This window comes from Heterocephalus glaber, unplaced genomic scaffold (assembly GCF_053883595.1).
Source record: "Heterocephalus glaber isolate CG9 unplaced genomic scaffold, H.glaber_assembly_v1.0 deba00001743, whole genome shotgun sequence".
NCBI lineage: Eukaryota > Metazoa > Chordata > Mammalia > Rodentia > Bathyergidae > Heterocephalus > Heterocephalus glaber.
This window is the reverse complement of record NW_028258449.1, coordinates 2422961-2447446: the sequence shown is the minus strand read 5'-3', so window position 1 is coordinate 2447446 and position 24486 is coordinate 2422961. Positions and strand designations below refer to the sequence as shown.

The following is a 24486-nucleotide window of genomic DNA, read 5'->3' as shown; positions in this document are numbered from 1 at the left end:
GGAAAGAGACACTGATGGTTCTGAGAGCAGGGCAGCCCATTTCTGAGAGGAAGATGGGGTAGGGTGTGGGGAGGGAAGGGCGTACAGGTTTACATGGTAGAGGAAAATCACTGATTCATGCAGGGGTAGCAGGCTTGGCAGAAGATGGCTTGGCAAAGACTGAAAACTCAGAGGGAAGAAGTCTGAAAAGCTCCAACATCAAGGTGGAAGTAAAGGTGGAAACACAGGGAAAGTAAAGGAATTGGGCAGTGTTGGAGAAAGAATGGTTTTAGGTGAGTTTAGCTCTTCCTGTGAATCAGATGCAAAGATGACAGGGAGCTCAGGAGATGAATAAACAGAAGGCAAGACCCTTGCAATTGTGTGTCAGGAGCTGGCCTAATGGTGGGGAGATGTGGAGGGGACCTGAGGAGGCACTGCTCTCTGGGCCGCCTGAGGACATGTGTTAGAGGCGTCTGCACAGAGACCCACAGCCCACCTTCCACCTAGTGGTGGACTCTGTCGCAGGCAGGAGCTGGGGGACCCAGTGTTTGGGTCACGAGGAGCTCAAAAGTGAGGGAATTACAGTACAATGCTGCAGAGAGGGAGGCGGAGAAGCCCAGAGTACCAGGAAAAGGTCTGTGTCTGAGGTGAGAGGAACAGTTATCCAGAGGACAAAGATCTGATTTGGTTTGTGGTAGGGGAGGTGGTGGAGGAAGAGGCCGAGCAGAATGAATCCAGAGCTCCAGTGTGGAGCAGGACCTTAGCTGACGGGGCTTCCACACCACCTGTTACAGGCAAGACACTATGGCTGCTGCAGAGAAGTTCAATTCTGCTTCTCATATTTTTTTTTCCTTTTTATTTGAGAAAAGCCTGGACGACGTTACATGACATACATTCAAAATATACTGATGCATTGTTTATAGAGAGATAGATTAGGCTGAGTGTAGGTTAGGGCCAGATCTGATGAGTCTTACCTCACTTTGGGAGACCTCCTCCATATAAATGTAGAGCTGTCTACCAGCGTTCCCATCTTGGTAATGTTCTTCCCTGCCGCATGTCCAGTGACATTTGCTGAGCCGCCTTGGGCTTCCTGTTGTGCTCTTGGGACCTGTCACTCATTCATAGTGGCTTCTCCTAGTGTTGTCTATGCAGCACGGGTTTGAAAATGTCTTGAAAAAGCAAGATGCTCTTAATGAGGTGGCAGATGGCACGGTGCATGGCTTCCTGACTGGTGTTATTTCCACATGCAGTGAACTAAATAAAGAACTTTGCTCCCAACTCAGCAGGAATCCTGTGAAGCCCAAGTTTATATTAACTTGGAGAGAAATAGATTTTGCACATGGGGACCGATTTTATTAATATGTGTCTTACAGGACCAGTTTTATTGCTTAAGAATGGTTTTACATTATGATTCACATTGTATTTTTTTGAGGGTTGACTCCAACTAAAGTCTTAATTTTATGCCTTCAGTGTGACTATTTATAGGCAGAAATACAGAAGTTAATTTTAGGTGATGAATCCTTTAATGTGGTCAGGTTATTTTGTTTTTAGATTTGTATATGGTTTTTGTATTATGTTTTCTAAGGGAACTCAGATGTCCATTAGAAAGTATCCACCTGCTTTTCAAGCCAGATTTGCTCTAATATTCCAGTGTTTACTCAGTCTTATGTAATACTGTCATTTTATGAGGGTTGTGAATCATGGGAGTGGAGGTAATAGGAAACATCTTTCGTTATTTAGGTAGAGAGTTAAACTGTGATTTGGATATGTTGTCATCATTTTTATTACACAGGATATTTTCACTGCTCTTTTAACTGTGGAAATAACTTGGCATGTCCTATTATCTTGCTCCATGGAATTCCTGTTTTGAAATTGACAATGAAAAGAATGATTGTTGCATTAATTTATATTTAACAGAACCACTCAACAGGTAAACCATAAGTGTAGCAAAGGAGGAAGACCTTCTTGACACATGTTCTGAAGTAATGAATTTTAATTGCCAGAAGTCAATAGATTGAAATGTTGACCTTTGACAGACAGACATTTCCTTAGGGATTGACTCTGTGGGCTCAGACGAAACATCAAAACTACTGGGGGTGGTCAGTAATGGCACGTAACTGCCCATTTGAGCTTAGCTATTATTACTTTTACAATAAAACCCTCAGGGATGAAGTAGAATATGAGGACCCCCAAGTCATGGGAGGAGCTCTACTGGGATACAAATGTACCACTTAATTTGACAGAGATGTTCATTACATTTTATCTGTTTAACAAGGAGCCAAAAACTACTTGTTGAGTTGAGTTTGAGTTAAAAGAGGACTGGTAGAGCAATAGTCTATTAATTGTCTCTTTGGATGTTTTCCTAGTAAAAATTCAAGGTTGCAAAACTGTAGCTGGCAGGCCCGGGCAGCTTGCCATCTGCTTTTGTCAGTAAAGTTTTATGGGGACATAGACACGCTCATTTGCTGGTCCATCGTTCATTGCTGCTGTCCAGCTTCAGTGGCAGAGCTGTGCTGCTGTGACAGAGACCATATGGGCTGCAAAGCCTAAAATACTATCTAGCTCTTAGTGCAAAACTGTAACTATAGTTAAACTTTTCTTTTATAGTAGTCCTTAAACCTGACACTAGTTTACACATTGCTGTGGAACCAAGTTACCAAAATGCTAGTGGAAATGTTTGCGTGGTAATAAGGAGGGTCCTAGCTTGAAATAGAGGAGAGCTTCAGCTCTATGTTGGCATGGCTGTCACAGGGCAGGGAGGCCAAAATCGGAGAGTAGATCATCCTGAGTAACTCCTCCATGTGGTGGGGTAGTGGAGGGTTAAGGAACTATAGTAGAGCCAATTCATGACTCTGTATCCACTACAAAATTCTATGGAGCCAAAAGAAAAGAGAGGTCGTGGTAGTTTGGATTAGCTGGGAAAAGCTTAGTGGAGAATAATTTGCTTTGGTCTGATCTCAGTTTCTGAGTAAAATATGAAATTGGTTTGATAGAGAAACAGACTCTAGGGCTCTCTAATAAAATAGTTTAGATTGGGTGATTTATGGACAACAGAAATTTATTGTTCGCAGCTGTGGAGACTGAGAAGACCAAGATCAAAGTGCCAGCAGGGTTGGTATTAGATAAGGGCCCATTCCTCCTAAACATGCCTGTCATGTGTCCTAGAACAGCCAAAGGGACAGCTTGGCCTCTTTTTTTGGGGGGGATGTCCTCCCATTCACCTTCCAGATGCCCCACTTCTCCCACTGCAGTGGGGACTCAATTTCAACAGGAATTTTAGAGGGCCACAAACATGTAGACCATAACACAGTTTGGGAGGGAAAAGAGTTTGGTTAAAATGAAAGATTTATGCCTCAGTTTAGTAGTATCATAGTCATCTTTCCTCATCACTGGGACAAGCACTCGACACCCACAACTTAAAGGAGGCAAGGTTTATTTTGTTCATGGTTACAGTCCATGGCCAGCTGGCACCAGGCAGGAAAGGCATGGCAGAGGGCCTAGGAGAAAAGCTGCTTATATCATGGTAGTCAGGAAGCAGAGAGAAGGGAGGAGCCAGGGAGGGAGATCCCCCCTTCCAGGTCATGCCCACAGTGACCACCTCTGACCAAGACCCACTCCCAATACCAAGTGAGCTATTACCCCCCCCCCCCCCCCAGTCCCCTTCCCAAAGCCCCACCCATGAGCACATGAAGTCTTTGGGGGTGTGCTCTACCCAGACTGTAGGAGCAGATTGGTTGGGTGGCATGGTGGGCAGTGGTAGAAACTAAAGGCATGCTTTGGTCAGCCTGACTATTATGTTACGGAGCTGCATATTTAATGCTTGGAAGTCTTTCCTAGAGTGAATCATGGAGAGGTTAATCAGCATTGTACCCTACTTGGTGTGGGGATCCCCAGGATGGCTTGGCCCTGCTCCTGAATCCCACTCATGGAGGAAAGGAACCACAAGCGACTGCAGTACTATAGCAGAAATCCTCTCTTAGTGGACAGCACCAGAGGCCTTTTAGCCCTCTGCTATACACCTTTCATAGTAGAACTTAGGATGCAAATAGGAAATAAAACTATCTCCTGATTTTACTGAACTGTAGAGTTAGCTTGGAATCTCTTTTTGAGAGCAGGCATGGAGAAGGAGAAGGGAGGAGCTAAGACAGGAGCCCTTTTCTCACTTCTCCAAAGGCACTTTTCTAATGAGTATTGCTTTTTACTGAAGATGAATGGACAGAATATTTTGAATGCAGTTTGATCATTAATTCTGCTCACTGAGGTGGGGCATCCAGTCCCCCAAGGAATGGCATTGGAGTTGGCAGAGGCCACAGAGGCCACAGGTGTCTATAGATCCAGAAATGCCCCCCTCCCCAGGCCTTCTTCAAATAATAACATTTTCCACGCCTTCTGAGTGAAACTTGGCATGTCCAGCTTATCCTGTGTGGTGTCACACTGTCCTTCCCATGAGGGATGTTAATAGATGACACTTTCTGTGGAATAATGAAACTGGGTGGGTCGACCCCAACAGTGATGGATTGGGGGGACAGGAGGGTTCTGGAGAGGATGCCAAGGAAACCTGTCATCTGTGACAACAGAGCAGTAAGCATGGAGGGTGATGGGCGCAGCCATTGCCATGGCGTCCTGCGTCCTGGAAGAGCCATGTTGACAGCTTCGGATCTTGGACAAGAACATGGCCCAGGTGACTGGGGAGGCACAGGTGAGGGGGTGGCAGGGTGGCTTCCCCAGGTGCAGCCTATTCAGGAAGCTTCCAGTGGGCACTGGCCCTGCATGGGAATGGCTTGGGCTGAACAGTGTCCTCATCCTCAGTTTCCTAGTTCGTACAGTGACCTGTGGCTGCAGCTACCCATGAAGTGTCTCCTCCCGTGAGCTGTTCCTGGGCTCTGCGCTGTCAGGCCTTTGCGTCCCCTCATCTGAGTAGCTGCAGGTCCACCCTGCAGGCTGATGTCTGAGCTCCACTTTGCAGCTGGCACAAGCCAGGACAGGACCTGGTGGTATGACAGACAACTAAGTAGGTAGAAATATTGTGGGCAGTCAGAGAGGGCTGGGCCCTCAAGGCAGTCAGTGCAAAAGATGCAAACACTTTACACCTGTGGCCAGACACGCATCTGCTGGAGGCCAGGCCTCAAGATGACCAGGCCCACGCCCACATACTTCCCAAGGGTAAGATAAGGGGTAACACCTGGCCCAATAAAGTCTAGATGGACCGCAGTCAACCCACTGGGTGACCAAGACCTCTGAACCCATCTTTTCCTAAAAAAGTTCTTTGTTCTTTCCATGTACACTTGCCACGTGACCTGCTTCCCCATTGGATCAATATTACGCAGCTAGGGCTGGGGATTTAGCTCAGTGGTTTTGCCACCTGCTGCGCAAGTGCAAGAACCTGAGTTCAATCCCCGGTACAAAAAAAAAATATTATGCGGCTATACTAATCTTGATTACAAGTTGATCACAATTTTGTCCCATGTTCTAGCCACCTCTTGATTTTGCTCTATAAAACTTCCTCTGTGAAGTGGAGTCTCTGGCAGTCCACTTAGGTCCCCTCTTGTCTCTCAGATGCTGTAAAATCTCTTCCTCTCAATAAATATTTCATGCTCTTAACCTCCATTGTTCCTTAAAATTCATTCTTCACTTTTAGAAAACAAACTGACATCTAGCTGGGTAAAATGATATGCTTTCCCTGCATCATGTAGAGCTCCTATGTCAGTGGGAGAGGAGGTGCACAGCGGCGTTCGTAAGGCAGGCCCCCAGCGGCTCAGTCCCTTCTGTGACTCGGTGCTGGGCATGTCCATGTCACTGCTGCCTCCTTCTGTGGCCTCCTGCCCAGCATGGTGGGAGCTCCTGCAGATCTCCAGGGCCCTGCTGCCCTCTCCTCTCTGCCGGCACCTGTACATTCAGTCACTTGTAGATCCTCTCTTGGAAACACAGCGATGGTTTCTGTTGCCCAGTGGCCCCTCATCCGTGCAGTGCCCATCAGTAACCCCCCCCCCCAGCAGGGGAGCTTCGCCACATCAGAGGCAATGGCACTGAAGAACAGATATACCTCAGAAGGAGGGGACAGTGGTGACGAGTCTGTGGAAGAGAAGGCAGGCGGTGCTGGGATGACACTGCCACTGCGGAGACAGGCAGGGGCCTGGTGTGCAGTGGGCCAGGCAGGCAGACTCTCTGGTGTCCCCGTGTCACATCCTTTGCCTTTCCCTGCGCACCGAAGCTAGTCGCCTGCTCTCTCAGGGAAGGGTGGAAGTTGGGAGAGGACAGCAGGGTGTGGCCCAGATGGGAAAGCCCTCTGGTGGCCTGGGCCACATCTCTGCAGTGCCATGGACTCCAGCCCATGTCTGTCATACTCTGGGGAGCAGGGTGGGCACCGGCTGTGGGGACCCATCTTGCTGGGTGTCAGCTGGAGATGGGCGGGCTACTCCTCCCAGTGGGCAGCATGAGCAAGAGGAGAGATGAGGGAGGTGGGCAAGGTGCCTTCCAGAAACCTTTTTGGGACCAGCTTTTAGGTGCAAACCAGCAGACCCTTGAGACCTGGATATCCTGTGGGGTAAGAGGGCTGGTGGTATGGAGGTCACCACCACCCCACTTGATGTTCTGGGGCTTTCTGGAAAATAATGATTTCTGAGGGAGACGAATGATTCTCCACCTCTGGGGACATCTAGATAGAGTAGAGTGAGACAACCTCAGATGAAAAGCAAACAGGAAACCGTTTTGCCCAATCAGCGAGAGGCATCACAATGTTTTATATATGTGTTGGGAAAGAGGGGAAGAGCCTACTAAATGTAGAAAAACAGGAAGCCCATCCCAAACTCTCTTCCCAGATACTTTCAGTCACGTTGTCCAGGTCGAAGGTTCTGGGAAGAAACAGCCAGTTCTCTGACTTGCCTTCTGCAAATATATCGTTTCCTGTTTCTAGGTACTCGGCTGAAACATGCACAAACCAATGGATTTAACTCTTCAACTCAAAATAACACAAGTCTCGAGGAGTACTGATCAGAGCCTGTGTGTGTGTGTGTGTGTGTGTGTGTGTGTGTGTGTGTGTGTGTGTGAGAGAGAGAGAGAGAGAGAGGGAGAGGGAGGGAGGGAGGGAGGGGGAGAGAGCCTCATTAAGAGAGGGAGAGAGATCTGACTACTCTGGATGTCCTTGAAGTGTCACATTATATCTAACTTTCAGGTAATTTCCAGTTAATTGAATAATTGGTTCATTTGAATTTAAATGCATCAATATTCTATAGTTTGTCCACCTTTTTTTTTTTTAAACTCTGAGTGAATCCGGCTTGTTTGGAGGAAACCATTTCTGTTGTGTCCTCTAAAATATGACAAGGCCAAGCATGCTTCTCTTTGACTTGATGTTCACATTAATAAAGCCTTTTATCTCCCAACAACCTAGATAATATAAAATTGCCATCAGCTGCTGACCTCTGGGGCAAGCAGATATTTTTGATATTGTTTGTATAGTCACTTTTCTATCTCCTCCTCTGTAATAAATGATGAAAGCCCAGTACAGTCAAAATGGCACTCATTTGCAGTGATCAGGAAGATGCCAGTCCTGCTACATCCCCCATGGGCTGTCTCTCTCTCTCTCTCTCTCTCTCTCTCTCTCTCACACACACACACACACACACACACACACACACGCACACGCACACACGCATGCGCGGCACCGGTGCATGGCTGCCTCTGCCCGTTACAGCTCCAGCCAACCTCCTGCACAGGGCTCCGAGTCAGATGGGGTGGGCTGGGCCAGGCAGGGAAAAAAATAATTGGCTTTGGGGAGAAAGGAACTATTAAAATTTCCATACGAATTTCCCAACACTGCTTGGCTTCAGATTGAGTGACAGTTTCACCAGGTTGCCTCTGTCTTGATTCAGAAATGAAAAGCATTCAAGGCAGTGGTGATAATTATTAGACAACAATAGCAACCATTTCATCAACATTTCCCTGTCTGCGTGTTGTTTACCCTGTATTAATTGCCTGCTAACTAATGAAAAATTCTAGCAACAAAAGCTTTCACCAGGAGGTCTCTGAGTTGAAGGACTTTTTCCTAACCTCACTGTAGCGATCTTCTCCTACACAAAAGGGATTCGTTAGTCTTAAAAATGGCTGTGGACATTGGGGTAAAAGCACAATGCTCTGGATGCAGCCGAAGGGGACAAAGGCAACTGAATTTCTCTGAGCCTCAGTTTCTTTATTTGTAAAACAGTGATAACAAAACGAGCTCAAAGAGCTTTTGTGGGGGAAAATAAGATCGTGTATGTAAAGAGTTGACAAAAAAGGAAGTCTGGCAGACAAAGGAGTAGCTGTCTTTTAAATGTTTTTGTGGTGCTTGTTTTTGTGACTGTTAGGATTAGCCAGGCTGCTTAACTGCATTTCTACATTTCGTCTCCCTAGAGTGGGCCCCGAGGGACGGAATGGACAGGCGTGTTGAGGTGGTGGAGTGCAGGCAGCACCTGCACATCGTTAGCAGCAATGGCCCCAAATCAGTCTCAGTCACTCCTCTCTGCAACCCTTGATTTTTGGTGTTTTGAATAAAGATAGAGTTTTCTGCTCAAGGATATATAGTACATGTTGAGCTTTGCGCATCACTGTGTTCCCACCACACATGGCAGGTAGCAGGACTGAGCTTGGGAATCAGTCCACCAAGGGCCCTTCGAGCCAACTCTCCTCTCTTCCTGGTGAAAACTTCCTGGTTCTAAATGAGAGTCCTCGAGGTGCTGGCCTTCCCCTCAGGCCGTAGGAAGCACACACCTTACGGTGGAGAAGGTCACAGATCACGAGACAAGCAGGAGAGGGAGCCAGGTGGCCCAGGTTCTGGGCAGTGCCGGGGTGAGGAGAGGGGGATTTGACCAGGACTTGCTCCTAGGTGTGGAGGGTAGCGTTTATTTACTGCGTGTATTGTCTTGATTCTCTGCTATGAGAAATCATCTGTCCCAGATTACGGAGTGAGTAGAAAAGCAGTATTACAAGGAGAAGAAAAACACCAATTTCTGTGGCTAGTGAAAATCCTCCAAGATATATCTTCATATCTTGCGTGCTTCTCTTACATGGGCTACATTCTATGAAAGTCTCTGTATAGAAACAAGGAGTTCTGCTGTCCCAGAGTCTGTGCCTCTCTCTTGTGCTACCTCCAGAGAAGCCACGTTGGGTGGGACTCAGGTGATTCACAGAGCTCCTTCCATCGGTGCTGCCATGAGGCGCCAGAAATAGTGTGCCCTTCAGCCGGCCAGCTAGCCCTGGCTTTGCCTGTGCAGAGCACTTCCAAGGAAAGGACCACACAGAGACGTACAGCTTCCCGAAGCCAAGAGTGCATGTGTGTTAGGCTTCGAGCATTAAGCTTGTTTTAGAGGTGTTCACAATGACAAAAAATTGGGAAGAATGGAACTTACTAAATGACTACTATGTGGCTTGAAACCTAATTTGAATGATGCCTAGGATATTGTGTGGAGTGAACAGTGATTCAGAAACTGAAAATATAATAGGATGATATTTTATAATTGTTTTTTCTTTATGTAATGTTTCCATAAACAAATGGCTGGAAAGATGTTTGTTAAACTATTAATAGTAGCATATCTATATTTTGTCATATTGGTTGGATTTTACTTTCCTTTTGGTGTCCTTCTGTATTGTTTGAGATCATTTTCCTATAATTCTATACACAGAAATTTTAATTTGTAGTAAAATAATACCTTTAAGCAAAGGGTGAATCCTCAGTTAAGTATATGCTTTCTCTAAATGTCTGCTATGAGGGAGGAAATGCACTTTTCACTGTCTTAGTTTGACACGTTGAAATAATTTTACCTTACTTTATAGTCAAATCACAAGAAGGCTTTTTCAGCGATGCATTGAGCCATTGTATAAGATCAAACACATGCAGTTACCAGACTGCTCGGTTTCTTTAAGCATTTAAAAATTATTTTAAAAGAAATGGTTTATAATATTGAAAATAATAAAATATTTTAATTATATTCTATATGAGCACATCATTCTACCTCCTTTTACCAGATACCACAGCAATACGAAAGAGAGTTGTTTTACTTATCCAAATATTTGTTTTATAGCTCAATTTTTAATTCCTATTCTTTTTAGATTTTAGTATAATGACCAAAATGCATGATTACTTTGTTATTTTATTCTATTTCATTTTATTGTGTCCCATTAGCTAGGGTGATTAGAGACAAGTGGAATCACGCAGATTATATATTCATGCAAGAACAGATAATAGAGCACGAAATGGCTTTCTTTTTTTGTTTTTATCTTAAAGATTTCTAAGGAACTCTATGAGAGAATAGGAGCCACCCCCCGCACCCCCCCCCATCACGAGTACACACCCTTTGATCACACATTCCCCGGCACACATTACATGCTCCAGCTGAGTACATAACAACAGTTGGCCACCCTGCAGCCCTACTCTTCTGGATAAGCAGGTGCCCTGTCCAGTGCTGTTCCCCTTGTCTGAACTTATTGACCAGAGACCAGCCAGGCTTTCCGGCTTCAGCAAACAGTTCCTCCGCACACATAACAGTGAAGGTAGGTGACATGCCCCAATAAAATCCTCTTTTCCACTCATGATTATAGGTATAAAAAGTCATGGAAAGCATAAAAAGAAAGTTAAAGATTTATATTTAACAGTTTCATTTATTTCAAAGAATATATGAGGAATCAGAATTCTTTTCCTTAAAAATCTAGCAATTTGGTTTGCATACAGTACCAGCAAAGTGAATTTGTATATTGTGGGCTTCACACATAGGAGTAGGACGAATCTTCTCTTTTCCTTAGGCTAGGCATTTCACATGCGGAGAAAGGAGGACTTTGGTAGCCAGAGAGCAAAGAGGCCTGCAGAGTCTGGTTGTAGAGGAAGAGGGTAGTTTTCACCCTTGGACCTCTCCTCTCGGGACACATGGCACCGAGACTTAAGTGACTTCAGTGTGAGTGTGGGGTGTCTGACGACATGAGGATGGTGGCCCCGACCAACTAGAGGAGAGACAGAGACCACACCAGAGCTCACTGTCGCAGGGGCTGCAGGCTTGGGGCTGTCCCGACTATGGGGTTGGAGCCACCCCCGCACAGAACCCCATCTTTGCGAGTGTCGGGGTCAGTAGGTCTGGGCAGGGCAGTGGTGTCCCCTGCCCATGTGCATGTGCAGGGGTGACATGCTGTGGCAGTGCATGAGTGTCTGAGGTCCTGCTGAAGTTGGGTCATCTCAAAAGGACTACTGGTCTGTTTTCTTACCTCAGTTTCCTTTTAAGAGGAGACGTCACAACCTGCCATTCCATCTAAAATGCCCAGAAATGGTGTTCTGGTCGCTCATTTCCTGCCATCTTGACAACAGGTGAATGTGCTAACTTAGTGACTTAGGTAAGGGTGATGGACCCAATTTCAGCTCTCAGAAGAAAGCTCCTGAGCTAGTTTTGGTGAGGACCGTGAACTGAAGCTGTGCATGTGATGCGCCACTCCAGGGGTTCGGTGCAGCATAGACAGACAAACCTCAGTGTAGGACAGCTGGGTGCTGTGCTGCTTGTTGAGCCGCCTCTGGGCCCCGGGGCCTGGGCGACTGCTCCTTGGGGCCCCTGGATGGTGTCAGCTCGTCCATGAGACATTTTCTGGGAATGCAAGAACATGTATTCTTGCTCTTGAAATTTTGACAGATTCTTTCCTTCCTTCCCTCTCGAACCACCCCATCCCCAAACGTTAGTGCAGAACTTAATGATGGTGACATTTCACATTTATGGGCTGTGAATAGAGTCAATGGAGCTGAGCTCCCTACCTGCACACTACTGTTTAAAAAATAATATCGAATTCTTTGTTATAAGAGTGTAAATTTTACTTCCTGAGGTGACTTGAAAGATACCTTTCACATGTCACCTCTCCCTAAATTACTGTGAAGTAAAATGAACGCAGGGGATGTTACCAAGGTCGTTTCCCATCCATGTGCTGACAGCCATGTATCAGATGTAGTGGTTATGAGCACGAAGTCATCCCCAGCCCTGGGAAGTCAGCAACTCTGTGGTGCCTAGACAGAAACCTCCTTAGTAAGCTGCTGCTGGGGTAAACAGTTGAGAAGCACAGACTGCAGATTCAGCCCAGCTGAGGGCAATGGTTAACATCAGAAACGGCCCACTGTGGGACTCCAGCCCCATCTGCTTGGAAGAAGATTATGTGTGACTGTAATTAGGAATCAGACTTGGCAGTAGATTAAAGGCAAGGAAAGGTTGTTGGAAGCCATGGATCATGGTTGGGGGCAGTGAGGAATGGGAACACTTTATCTGGAACCTGCACCTTGTTAATTTGCCACTTTCAATACCTCTCCACATGCAGGTAGAGTTCCTGTTTCTGAACACTAATCAGTATTTAGGTCACAAAAATACTGTTTCTGGTACAATTTGTGCTGCCCCCACTCTAAAGTGGTGCTCACTACTGCAGGGAGGAAGGGCAGGCGGGAGAGGGCTACTGTGGCTGAGCAGGGACAGGGCGAGGGTAGATGTTGCCCCTTACTTTCCACACATTCCCACTGCGTGACACCAAGGCCCAACACATCTGGGCTTTGTAGCTCTGCAGTGGTTGGACTCTCAGGAAGGGCAGCCTTTCTCTTCACCTGAGGACATGGGACATCTGGGATCCATCACCCAGGAGCCAGACTCACTTAGAGCCTGCTAAGTTTCTGAGCTGCCTGTGCAGGAAGTCCAGGTGCCAGCGGAAAGGAAGCGAGCTGCTTGGAACCAGCCCTGTAAGTTGTGTGTGTGCCTCTTGTAGGTGTCACTGTTTTTTTTAATGGTGAAGTGATTCTTTCTGATAAATTTTATGCATTAAACAAGTCTTAGCTACAGTCGGAGAGCTTCAGGTTTATATGACTGTTGTGATGAATTCTTAAGGGAAGAAATCCTTTGCAAGGTAAACAGAGCTCCTCTATTAACTTCTCTGCAATGAATGGATATTGGATTTCCCTCAGAGTTGCTTCAGATGACACACCCTGTATTAATCTTGATAACCCTGGAATTAGCTCTAAAACTGCTTATCTAAAGCAGTATTCTTAATACTTTTAAATTGGGGCTACTCTGTTATTTTCTTAATTTTAGCAATACTTTCCTTTTCCCTCCTGAACTAACTAGAATTAAAATTAAAATGCTGAAAAAATATGGATTCAAATATGCATATATTCTTATCATGGAACTAAGTGTCACATTATTATGCAATACCTGCTTCTTTTGGATAAGTGAATGATGTTTAATATCCTTATTTGGACAGTGTTTAGATTTTTATGATGGTATGAATCACTTGAGGTGAGCAAAGGGGATTATTTTTTAAAAATATGTATTCCTGTGCCCATCTCTGACCTACTGAATCAGATGGGTAGGACCTGGAAATATATTATTTTAATAAGCAATTTCAGGTGATTTTCATGATCAGCCAAGGTTGGGACCATGATGCTGTGCTGTAGAACCTTAAGATGCTTTAGAATTACCCTTGTCTTCTGCAGCCCTGAATTTCTGACCCTGCCCCAAGATTCGGTGAGTCTGGGGTGAAGCTTATGTTTTTCTTGAGGTCCCTATGATGGAGTTACCTCCCATGTATATGTGTTTGAGGCCCACTGGTGTGTGGGCACCATACAGACCAGATATGCTTGTGTCCCACTCCCAGGTTCCACTGGGAAGCTTTAGTACATTTCTAAGTCAACTTGAGTGTTTTTCTTCTGTTTCTGATTTTTTCACATATATGTAAATAAATTTATATGTAAATGGGCCTATGTTATGCTCGTGAGCTAAGAAATTTGGAGTTTCCTAAGACAAGGGTGATTCTGACAGCTTTGGAGCAGTGCATTGCTGCTCCTAGTATTACCTGATCATGAAACTCACCCGGACAGACGAATAAAATGGTATACTTCCAGGTCCTACCCACCTGGCTTAGTAGGTTGGAGAGGACACTTGAGAACATATTATGCTCAGCCACTGCGGTGAATGTTCCACTGGGTAATTATGCAGGAGAGAAAAAGTGAGAAGGCAGAGGCAGGAAGGAGAGACTGATGGGGTGCCTACATGGAGAACATGCTGGGATCACAGTCCCAGAGAAACAGCCTGCTCTGGAGCCAGCTTAGAAATACGCAGTGGATTTATTAAAAGGCTCGCTTAACTTTGGGAGAAGAGAAAGGTCACTTGCTTGTCTGAGCAGGATAACTTTGATTAATTTGAATGTGTTGTCTGAATTGTTACTGTTGAGATTCTGAAAGTTCAGGTAGGGAAGAGAGCAAAATAACGTTGAAATGGAAAACCAATCATCCAAGAGCTGTTTCCCATGTCAGGCCAGGATGAGATATTGTTACCTGCTCTCCTTGTACACAGGACTGATGAAATGTCGGTGAAGAAAGAAATGTAGCTGCTATCACATTTAGGTTTGAAGCTATATACTTTGTTCCATTAGATTTTCATGGAAGTCAAACACTTAAAAATTTTTTTTCTCTCCTGATTCAGGAATAAAAGCCAATTTGGGATTAAAAAAGAAACTCTAGATTATATGGAGATACTGTTCTCATGGGCTTTAGCTCCTGGACTAGTGAAGAGGAAGAGCCTGGGAGCAAGAAGCCTGGGTTCTAATCTTGCTTCCACCTCTTGGAGCCCTTAGCTTGCTCAGACCTGGGCTGCAGCAGCACTCAAGAAGCTAACAGTAGCTTCTGGGCTGCCTTACTGCTGCCCCCAGTGCTGAGGAATGGAGCTGCCCCAGAGCCCAGGAGGTGAGCAGCCCGGGTGCCAGCACACCACCTCCCCTTTGAAATGAGAAGACATGTATACAAGTCTCAAAACCAGACTTCTGGATCACCTAAAGCAACCCCAAAGGGAAACGAGATGTAACACTCTGGTACTCAACAACCTGGACTCCCTGAACTGGCAACAAAAAGAGGATCTGGAAAAAATGAAATCACAAATAATATCTCAGATAACAGCAGAGATTGTGCCCATAGTGCAAGACATGATTAATAAATCTAGAGAGGAGCTCAGGAACAGGATGGAATCCCAACATAGGAAACAAATGGAATCCATAAAACATATGCAAACAGATTTCCAGTAGATTAAAGACTCTATTGAAAGTTTATGCAGCAGAATGAGCCAATGTGAGGACAGAATTTTAGATATAGAAGATAAGATGACATTTAGTGACCAGGAAAAGAAAAATTTCTTTAAAATAGTAAAGGACCACAAGAAATCAATCCAGCAGCTGCTAGATGATGCAAAGAAGAACAACATAAGACTGATTGGAGTCAATGAAGAAACAGGAGAGAGTGCAGATGACATAAAAAAAACCTGTTCACAGAAGTGATGGCAGAAAACTTCCCAAGTAGGGGAAAAGAACTTGACATACAGATAAGTGAGGCATATAGGACTTCAACTAGCCTTGATCAAAAAAAATCTACACATAGGCATATACCAGTTAAGATTCCAGAAACCCCACAGAAGAAAAAAATTGTACAAGCAGTTAGAGAAAAGAAACAAATTACATACAAAGGAAAGCCCATCAGAATCACAGCAGACTTCTCAACGCAAACCCTCAAGGCAAAAAGAGCTTGGAGTGTTGTATTCCAAGGCCTAAAGGAAACAGCCTCCAACCCAGATTGATGTACCCTGAAAAACTATCTTTCAAAATTGATGGAGAAATGAGATACTTTCATAACAAAGAGCACCTTAGGAACTTCACAAATACCAAACCAGCACTCCAAAAAATTTTAGACAATATCCTAGAAAAAGAAAATGAGGATCACAACCCCAGGAAGCCCTGCAGAATGAATCCATTGGGCATGACAAGAAATGAAATGGAAACGGGGAGAATCCAACAAAAAGAAAAAGTCATGACAAGGATAAATCAATATATATCAGTTATAACCATCATTGTTAATGGTCTTAATTCACCAATCAAAAGAAATAGACTGGCAGAATGGGGCAAGAAGCAAAATCCAACAATATTCTGCATACGAGAAACTAATTCAAAAAGAAACTCATAGCCTGAAAGTTAAAGGGTAGAAAACAATACTCCATGCAACAGGAACCTGAAAAAAAAGCAGGAGTAGCTATCCTCTTTGCAGATCAAGTGGATTTCAAATCAACACTGATTAAGAGAGACAAAGGAGGACACTATATCCTTGTAAAGGGAACAGTCCAACAGGAAGAGATGACAATCATAAATATCTATGCACCAAACACTAGTGCGCCCAACTATATAAAACAAATACTAACGGACATGAAAAGTCATATATGCACTAATACAATAGTAGTGGGGGACCTCAATACCCCACTGAAACAAATAGATAGATCTGCTAGACAAAAAACAAGCAACAAAATACTGGAACTCAATCAAACTCTTGAACAAATGAACTTAACAGATGTTTACAGAGTGTTCCTCCCCACCAAATCAGAATACACATTCTTTCCAGCTGCACATGGGTCATTCTCCAAAATAGACCACATACTTGCTTATAGGACATGTTTAAGTAAGTGCAAAGAAATTGAAGTTATCCCCTGTATATTATCAGACCATAGTGCGATGAAATTGGAGATCAATAGCAAAAGAGACCGCAAGAGTTTCATAAACACATGGAAATTGAACAACACACTTCTGAATAACCAATGGCTCACAGAAGAAATTAAAGAAGAAATCAGATAGTTCCTACAATTAAATGACAATGACAGTACAACATATTGGAATCTATGGGACACAATGAAAGCAGTCTTACAAGGGAAGTTCATAGCAGTGAATACTCATATTAGGAAAACAGAGTGAGCCCAATTAAACAATCTGATGCTGAACCTTAAGCTTCTAGAAGAAGAAGAGCAGGACAAACTGGCTCACACAAAGGAGGAAATTATAAAGATCAGAGCAGAAATCAATGCAATGGAGACTAAGAGAACAATACAAAAAAATCAATGAAGCCAAGAGTTGGTTCTTCAAAAGAATAAACAAAATTGGGAAACCCTTAGCCAACCTTATCAGAAAAAGAAAAGAAAAGGCCCATGCAATTAGGAATGAAAAGGATGAAATTACAACAGACCCAGCAGAAATCCAGAGGATCATCAGTACCTACTTCAATAACCTATACGCCAATAAGATGGACAACACAGAAGAAATGGACAGATTCCTGGTATGAATTACCCAAGTTGAATGAAGAAGACCTAAAAATTCTAAACAACCTAGTATCAATCAGTGAAATTGAAAATGTAATTAAAAACTTATCAACTAAGGGCCAGGGATTTAGCTCAGTGGTTTTGCCACCTGCTGCGCAAGTGCAAGGACCCGAGTTCAATCCCTGGTACCAAAAAACCCCACAAAACTTACGAACTAAGAAAAGCCCAGGTCCTGATGGCTTCACCACTGAATTCTACAAGACATTTAGAGAGGAACTACTGCCACTACTGTTTAAGCTCTTCAATGAAATTGAAAGGGAAACAATACTCCTGAATTCATTCCTGCAAGCAAGCACCACTTTGATCCCCAAAGCAGAGAAAGACCCAACCGAAAAAGAGAACTATAGGCTAATCTCACTAATGAACATAGATGCAAAAATCCTTAATAAGACACTGGCAAATAGAATGCAGAAGATCATCAAGAAGATCATACACCCTGACCAAGTAGGATTCATCCCAGGGATACAAGGATGGTTCAACATATGCAAATCAATCAGTGTGTAATACACTATATCAATAGAACCAAGGACAAAAACCATATGACCATCTCAATAGATGCAGAAAAAAGGATTTGACAAAATCCAACACACATTTATGATAAAAACCCTACAAAAAATTGGAATAGATGGTCTCTACCTAAATCTGATAAAAGCCATCTATGAAAAACCAACAGCCAATATCATACTGAATGGTCAAAAACTGAAATCCTTGCTACTAAAATCAGGAACAAGACAAGGATGTCCACTGTCACCACTCCTGTTCTATATAGTTTTGGGAACATTAGCCACAGCAATTAGACAAGAGAAAGAAAAGGAATAAAGGTAGGAAATGAAGAGGTCAAATTGTGATTATTTGCAGCTGACACGATCCTCTATATCAAAGACCCCAAGAACTCCACCCAAAGTCTTCTAGACTTAATAACCAAATTCAGTAAAGTAGCTGCATACCAGGTCAACACACAAAAATCAGTAGCTTTCCTCTACACGAGCAAGACTCACTGAGAGAGAAATAGGGCAAACAATTCCTTTCCCAATAGCATCCAAAAATCTCAAATACCTAGAAATCAACCTAACAAAAGAAATCAAAGACCTCTTCTCTCCAAACTATAGCACTCTGAAAGGAGAGACTGAAGGAGGAGGTGGAGGTCTGCGCTCAGGTCCGTCTCTGCTCGTGGCTGTGGTGGCACCCGCGGCTCCTGCCTTAGCAGTTCTTCCCTGGGCAGTGGCGGTGGCGGCTTGTTTAAGTAAGCTCGATGCCTTTTCTGCCAGCTGAGCCTGTGGCAGCTGAACTCCGCTTCCTGTGGCCGGCTGCCCGGCCATGGCTCAGCCAGGCCCGGCTCCCCAGCCTGATGTTTCTCTTCAGCAACGAGTAGCAGAATTGGAAAAAATCAATGCAGAATTTTTACGTGCACAGCAGCAGCTTGAGCAAGAATTTAATCAAAAGAGCAAAATTTAAGGAGTTATATTTAGCCAAAGAGGAGGCTCTGAAGAGGCAAAATGCAGTGCTACAAGCTGCACAGGATGATTTGGGACACCTTCGAACACAGCTCTGGGAAGCACAAGCAGAAATGGAAAATATTAAGGCTATTGCCACAGTTTCTGAAAATACCAAACAAGAAGCCATAGATGAAGGGAAAAGGCAGTGGAGGGAAGAAGTTGCTTCGCTTCAGGCTGTCATGAAAGAAACAGTTCGTGACTATGAGCACCAGTTTCACCTCAGGCTGGAGCATGAGGGAACACAGTGGGCACAATGTTGAGAATCTGTGGAAAGAGAAATAGCTGATTTGAGGCGAATTCTGTCTGAAGGCCAAGAGGAAGAAAATTTAGAAAATGAAATGAAAAAGGCCCAAGAAGTTGCTGAAAAACTTCGGTCTGTTATGATGCCCATGGAGAAGGAAATTGCAGCTTTGAAATATAAGCTGACAGAGGCTGAAGACAAAGAGTTGGAGGCCTCAAAGGTTGTGAAACGTAATCCATCTGCCCTAATGCCATGAACAAAATTAGAGTCACCAAGGGGTATAAACTAATTTAGACTATGTATTTTATGAACCTTGCTTTGGTTTAAAATACAAAAAAACTGCATTGAGATGATTTGCCATATGGATATTTAAAAAAAATAATCACAATAATGATGCCTTAAAAAAAAAAGAAAGAGATCAAAGACGATATCAGAAAAATGGAAGGACATCCCCTGCTCCTGGGTAGGAAGAATCAACATAGTGAAAATGGCCATACTTCCAAAACTGCTATAAAGATTCAATGCAATCCCAATTGAAATCCCAGCAGCATACTTCATGGACCTAGAGAAAATAATCCAAAAATTCATTGGGAACAAGAAGAAACCTAGAATAGCAAAAGCAATTGTAGGCAACAGAGACATGGCAGGGGGCATAACAATCCCCAACTTGAAACTATATTACAAAACTACTGTGGTAAAAACAGCATGGTATATGCAAAGAAATAGACCTGAGGACCAGTGGAACAGATTAGAAGATGCAGAAACAACTCCAGACATACTCAGCCACCTCATCTTTGACAAAGGAGCCAAACACCCTCGCTGGAGGAAAGATAGCCTCTTTGATAAATGGTGCTGGAAAAATTGGGTTTCGACTTGCCAAAGATTACAGCTAGACCTATATCTCTCACCATGCACTAAACTAAAATTGAAATGGATTAAAGTCTAAATATTAAAATAGAAATGCTGAACTGGCTGGAACAGAGATTAGGTAGAACTCTTGAAGACATTGGTGTAGGAAAAGATTTTATGAACAAAACCTCAGTTGCCCGTGAACTAGCACAAACAATCAACAAGCGGGATCTCTTCTTACTAAAAAGCTTCTGCACAGCAAGACAAACCATCAACAGAGTAAAGAGACACCCACAATGTGGGAAAATATTTTCACCTGCTGTTCCTCAAACAAAGGTCTACTATCTCGAATCTATAAAGAACTTAAAAAATCAGACCTCCCAAATTTAAAGACCCAGTCCAAAAATGGGCATCTAAAATGAGTAGACATTTCTCAGACAAAGAAGTAGAAATAGCAAATAAATATATGAAAAAATGTTTAACATCACTGGTCATTTGAGAGATGCAAATGGAAACCATGCTGAGATTCCACCTGACCCCAGAAAGAGTGGCTGCTATCAAGAAATCAACCAGTAACAAGTGCTGGCGGGGCTGTGGGGAAAGAGGAACCCTGCTCCACTGTTGGTGGGAGTGTCGACTGGTGCAACCACTGTAGAAATCAGTATGGAGATACTTCAAAGAAGTAGGACTGGAAGTCCCATTTGACCCAGCGATTCCCCTGCTGTTATCTTCCCCAAAGAATTAAAAGAATCATACCACAGTGATATATGTGCACCCATGTTCATAGCAGCACAGTTTGTAATAGCTAAATCTTGGAAGCAGCCCAGCTGCCCATCAAGTGGAGACTGGATAAAGAAAATGTGTTTTTTTAATAAAATGGAGTAATACACAGACATAAAAAATGATCAATTGGAGACATTTATAGCTAAATGGATGCACATTGAGGTGATTCTCTTAAGTGAAATAAATAGGACACACATGTGTAACTACTGAATAGTTTCTCTAGTGTGAGAAACTGAAAGTGTAAATAAGGACTAAAAAGCGTAATAGATACTGTGAAATAGGAAGAAAAGGGGCGAAGGGGAAGGGAAATTGGGAGCAGTAGGGGAAAGGAAAGAAGGGAATGGAATTAATATGAGAAAATGAAAAAATGGACAGAAAGTCTTTGTAAATAAGGAGGGATGTAGGAGTTGAAGGGAGGGCAGAGGAATGGGGAAAAAATAAGAACCAAGAGAGATTGTGTAATGGTGCACATTTCCAATGATGAATGTCATTATATTGTACACCTAAAATGTACCAATAAAATTAATTTTTTAAAAAAGAAACTAACAGTAATTACAGAGTGGAGTTGTGGGCTTCTCCAAGCTTTTATCCAGTGCCTATGTGGAACCATTCATCGGCCTGGGTGTTGGGGACATTGGTTCCTGGGTGCTCTAGAGATGGGTGTTCAACACCCTGTGGATAAGAAGGGTAAGGTAATGCTAGGAACTGAAGATTGAGCATTTAGCAAAACAGAGCCTCTGCTTTCTGCATGTTGCAGTGCACTGCCTTAACTTCAAGTTTGTTCTTGTTATAAGGCTCATTACAAACAAACATACAACTTCGATTTCTTCACTAGAATTAGAATTTTCTGCTTTAACGTTTAGATCGAGCTCTTTAATAAAATGATTTAACAGAGGTTAGTTTGCAACTTTAAAAAAAAGTTAATTTCTGCCCTAGCTTAAACATTAATCGATTTTGTGGACATGACCAGTGTATATAGCAGTAAATTTTATGTTTTTATTCTCCATTTGTTATGCTTGTAATTAAAAACATATCCACAATTAAAATGTTTTAATGTTTGTTTTATAATTTCTTAGATAAACTATTATTTGTAATTTAATAATTTTCATTTTGTTGACAGATTCGAGTACAAAATGTAACAAGCCATTGATTCCTACTAACCTCACCATTTTTATGATCTTAGTATGTTTGAAAATTTCAGTAAAATTTGTTTCTTGGGCCAAAAGGAGAGAGACCAATTTTAATCTTGCTATGGTTGCTTAAATCATATTAATTATGAACTGTGGCTCAATTACGACTTTACTTCCTTCTCTAAGACTGTACTTAATTTAAAGCACACACGGAATGAAAGTCTGTTTCATGGGCCAGAGGGCACCCCCTTGCCCTGAGGCACATGAGCTGTTGAGACAGATAATCTTGGTGCAGTATTTGGTACCTTGCAGACTGTGGAGGCAGAAATGTAACGGGCTGGGGAGATTGCATTCTGAGACACAGAACACATTGAAATACTGCGTCTGTCCCAAGGTCTGCCCACTCAGAAGGCTGTTAGTATTTGCATCATATTTTAGGCAGACAGGTTTGCCTATGGACTTGAGGACCCCAGAAGCCCCCAGACCAGAGGCAAAAGTAGCACAGTGCTAGTGAGAAAACCCAGGACTCAGGAGGAAGAGGAAAAGGAAAGGTGTTAAGATTTGGGGAGTGCAGAATAAGTCTGACAGGCAGCAGAGCTTTAGTCTTCAAGAACACAGACGGTGCAGTGTGCACACACACACCAGACACGCACTGGACCCCCCCCCCACCAGACACACGTGCCAGACCCACACACATTAGACACACCCCTGCTCTGTAGATGCTGTGACATAGAGAATGAGGGACCTGCCCAGCATCCTGAGATTAGAACAGACACCCTCATAATCATGGGAAGGAATAAGGAAGTTTTAGGAATTCACAATAATATAAAGAGAAATTTTGTATCTTCTTCTCCAGTAATCCTTTCTGGATTGGTTTAGATGTCCTCCCCTTGCCAGAAAACTTTAGGAAATTTTACTAGAAATTTTCTTTCATTGGTTTAGAAAATGTCTATACCAGCAGAGTACTCTGGGTCCAGGATGGGTAAGACTAGTCACTTCCCTGGTCCAAATGAATACAAAAGATTTCAGAGCAAATCTGGGCAATCTAATTCTTCTTACAATATTTTCCCCAAGAATTACCTGATAAAAGTTAAGTCACTGAAATGACATTAGCATTTATAATCATGGTTTAAAAAGTTTTTCTTCCATATCCTTCAAAGAGTTTCGTTTTCAAATGTCACCACATATTTGGCACGTCAGGAACCCATTACCTGGTCTCCCTGTTTATGTGGTTTCCTTTGTCTTCGCAACAGGGTGGAATTATTTGTCTTTGTGCAAGGATGCTGAGTACCTGCAAATGTTTGCTTTATTGACATTGAGAGAGGAGAGAGAAAATGACTTGTCTTACCAACAATAAATGACTGCATCTGTTTGTGGCTGTTAAATAATTTAATAGAATTTACAGGGCCTGTTTTCCCATGATTAGACCACAAGCAAATGTCAGCTCTGTCTCATCTTGGATACAAATGTAGAAAAAAGACTTCTTTTTAATTTGCCGCTTGCCCATTTAGGCACTGAGGGATTTTTATAATATGCTTTTGTTTTAGACTTGAGACAAAGGAAAACATTGTTATGAACAACTTTGTTTTTAAATAGCTTGTTCATTTTTATCACATAATAGTAGTAATTATAACAAATTGCTAATTATGCTAAGTATCAGAGATGCATTATGACTGAAAATTGCAAAGAACATGAGATCTGAGTGGAGAGTCTAAGAACCTTGACATCACCACAGATTCATAACAAGGCAGGTGAGTGGCCGCCGTGGTCATTTCTCTAGAAGGCCCCTTTGCAGCGGTCCTCCAGGATGGTATCACCAGGGATTTTTTCTGGCAGACAGCAGTAAACTCATAACCTCTCACGCAGAAGTGCGCCTGGCTCAGGAGCTGATGGTCAGGAGTATCGGCGAACCCAGGGCAGCAGAAGTCCTCAGCCCCCTTCGCCCTTCCATCCGTCTGCTGTTCTCTGTTGCTTCTTGATGTAAGTGCAGACTCACTGCCACCACCTCCGAGGCCCCGGAGGAAACTCCTTCCTGGGTTGCCTTTCCCGGTGGTGTCTCCAGAGCTCTGGGACTGGGCTTTGCTGGGCTGGGCAGTGACTGACAGGAGGGCGGCAGATGCTTGCTTTGGCTGAGCAGGCCTGGGCCAGGTCCACGCAAAATCCAACTCTGCAGTGGGAGTGAAGGGGAGGACAGGAGAGCAGAGACTCCTTGCATCCAAGACCACAGAGTGAGGACCGGAAAGATGACTCCCTAGGGAAAAACAGGTCGTGGAGTATGCATGGAGGCTACGCCAGCAGGGAAACCGAAGACCCCTTCCCCACGCTTGTCAAACCCCTGCCTTCCCTGCCTTCTCCACACTAGACTGACAGACTGCTTTACTCTAGCAGGAAAGCGCCAGGCATGAGGTGGGGATTCCGCGCTCTACCACCCCTCATTCCTGTCACTTGCTTGTTTCTGAGGTCCTTCCTTCGTATCACAACTGAGAGACGATTTCTGTTGTCAAAGCTGGGTGAGCCTAGGATCTCCTCTCTCTCCTCTCAGTTACCTCCTCCATTCTTTATATTCAATTGCTTCCTCTTTCCTTCCCCTTAGGATGTAGCAAAAACAGTTGAAAATTCCTATTGCTTCATATCCCTCCCATCCACTTCCCCTCTCTTCACTCTCCTCCTCAGCCAAGCTTCTGGAAAGTGTGGTCTCACATTTGTTGTTTATTCTACTTCTTGCTGTCTGTGGCACCACCTGCCCCCCCCCCCCAAGTCCTGGTCTGTAGAAGTCACGAGAGAATGCATCCCATCACACCTAGTGGACCCCTTTCTTCACCCACTGGGCTTCTCACCAGCATTCACAC

The 24486-nt window shown here is 43.7% G+C and overlaps 1 protein-coding gene and 1 pseudogene across 6 annotated transcripts in view; both read left to right on the top strand.

Moving 5' to 3' along the window:
- Plcl1 (phospholipase C like 1 (inactive)) overlaps positions 1–24486 on the top strand; it is a 282823-nt gene that overhangs the window by 164110 nt on the left and 94227 nt on the right. The window lies entirely within an intron of this gene.
- On the top strand, positions 8–23612 carry LOC147821401 (rab GTPase-binding effector protein 1 pseudogene; annotated as a pseudogene). Its single transcript, XR_015447088.1, has one exon. The product of XR_015447088.1 is annotated as a rab GTPase-binding effector protein 1 pseudogene (transcript).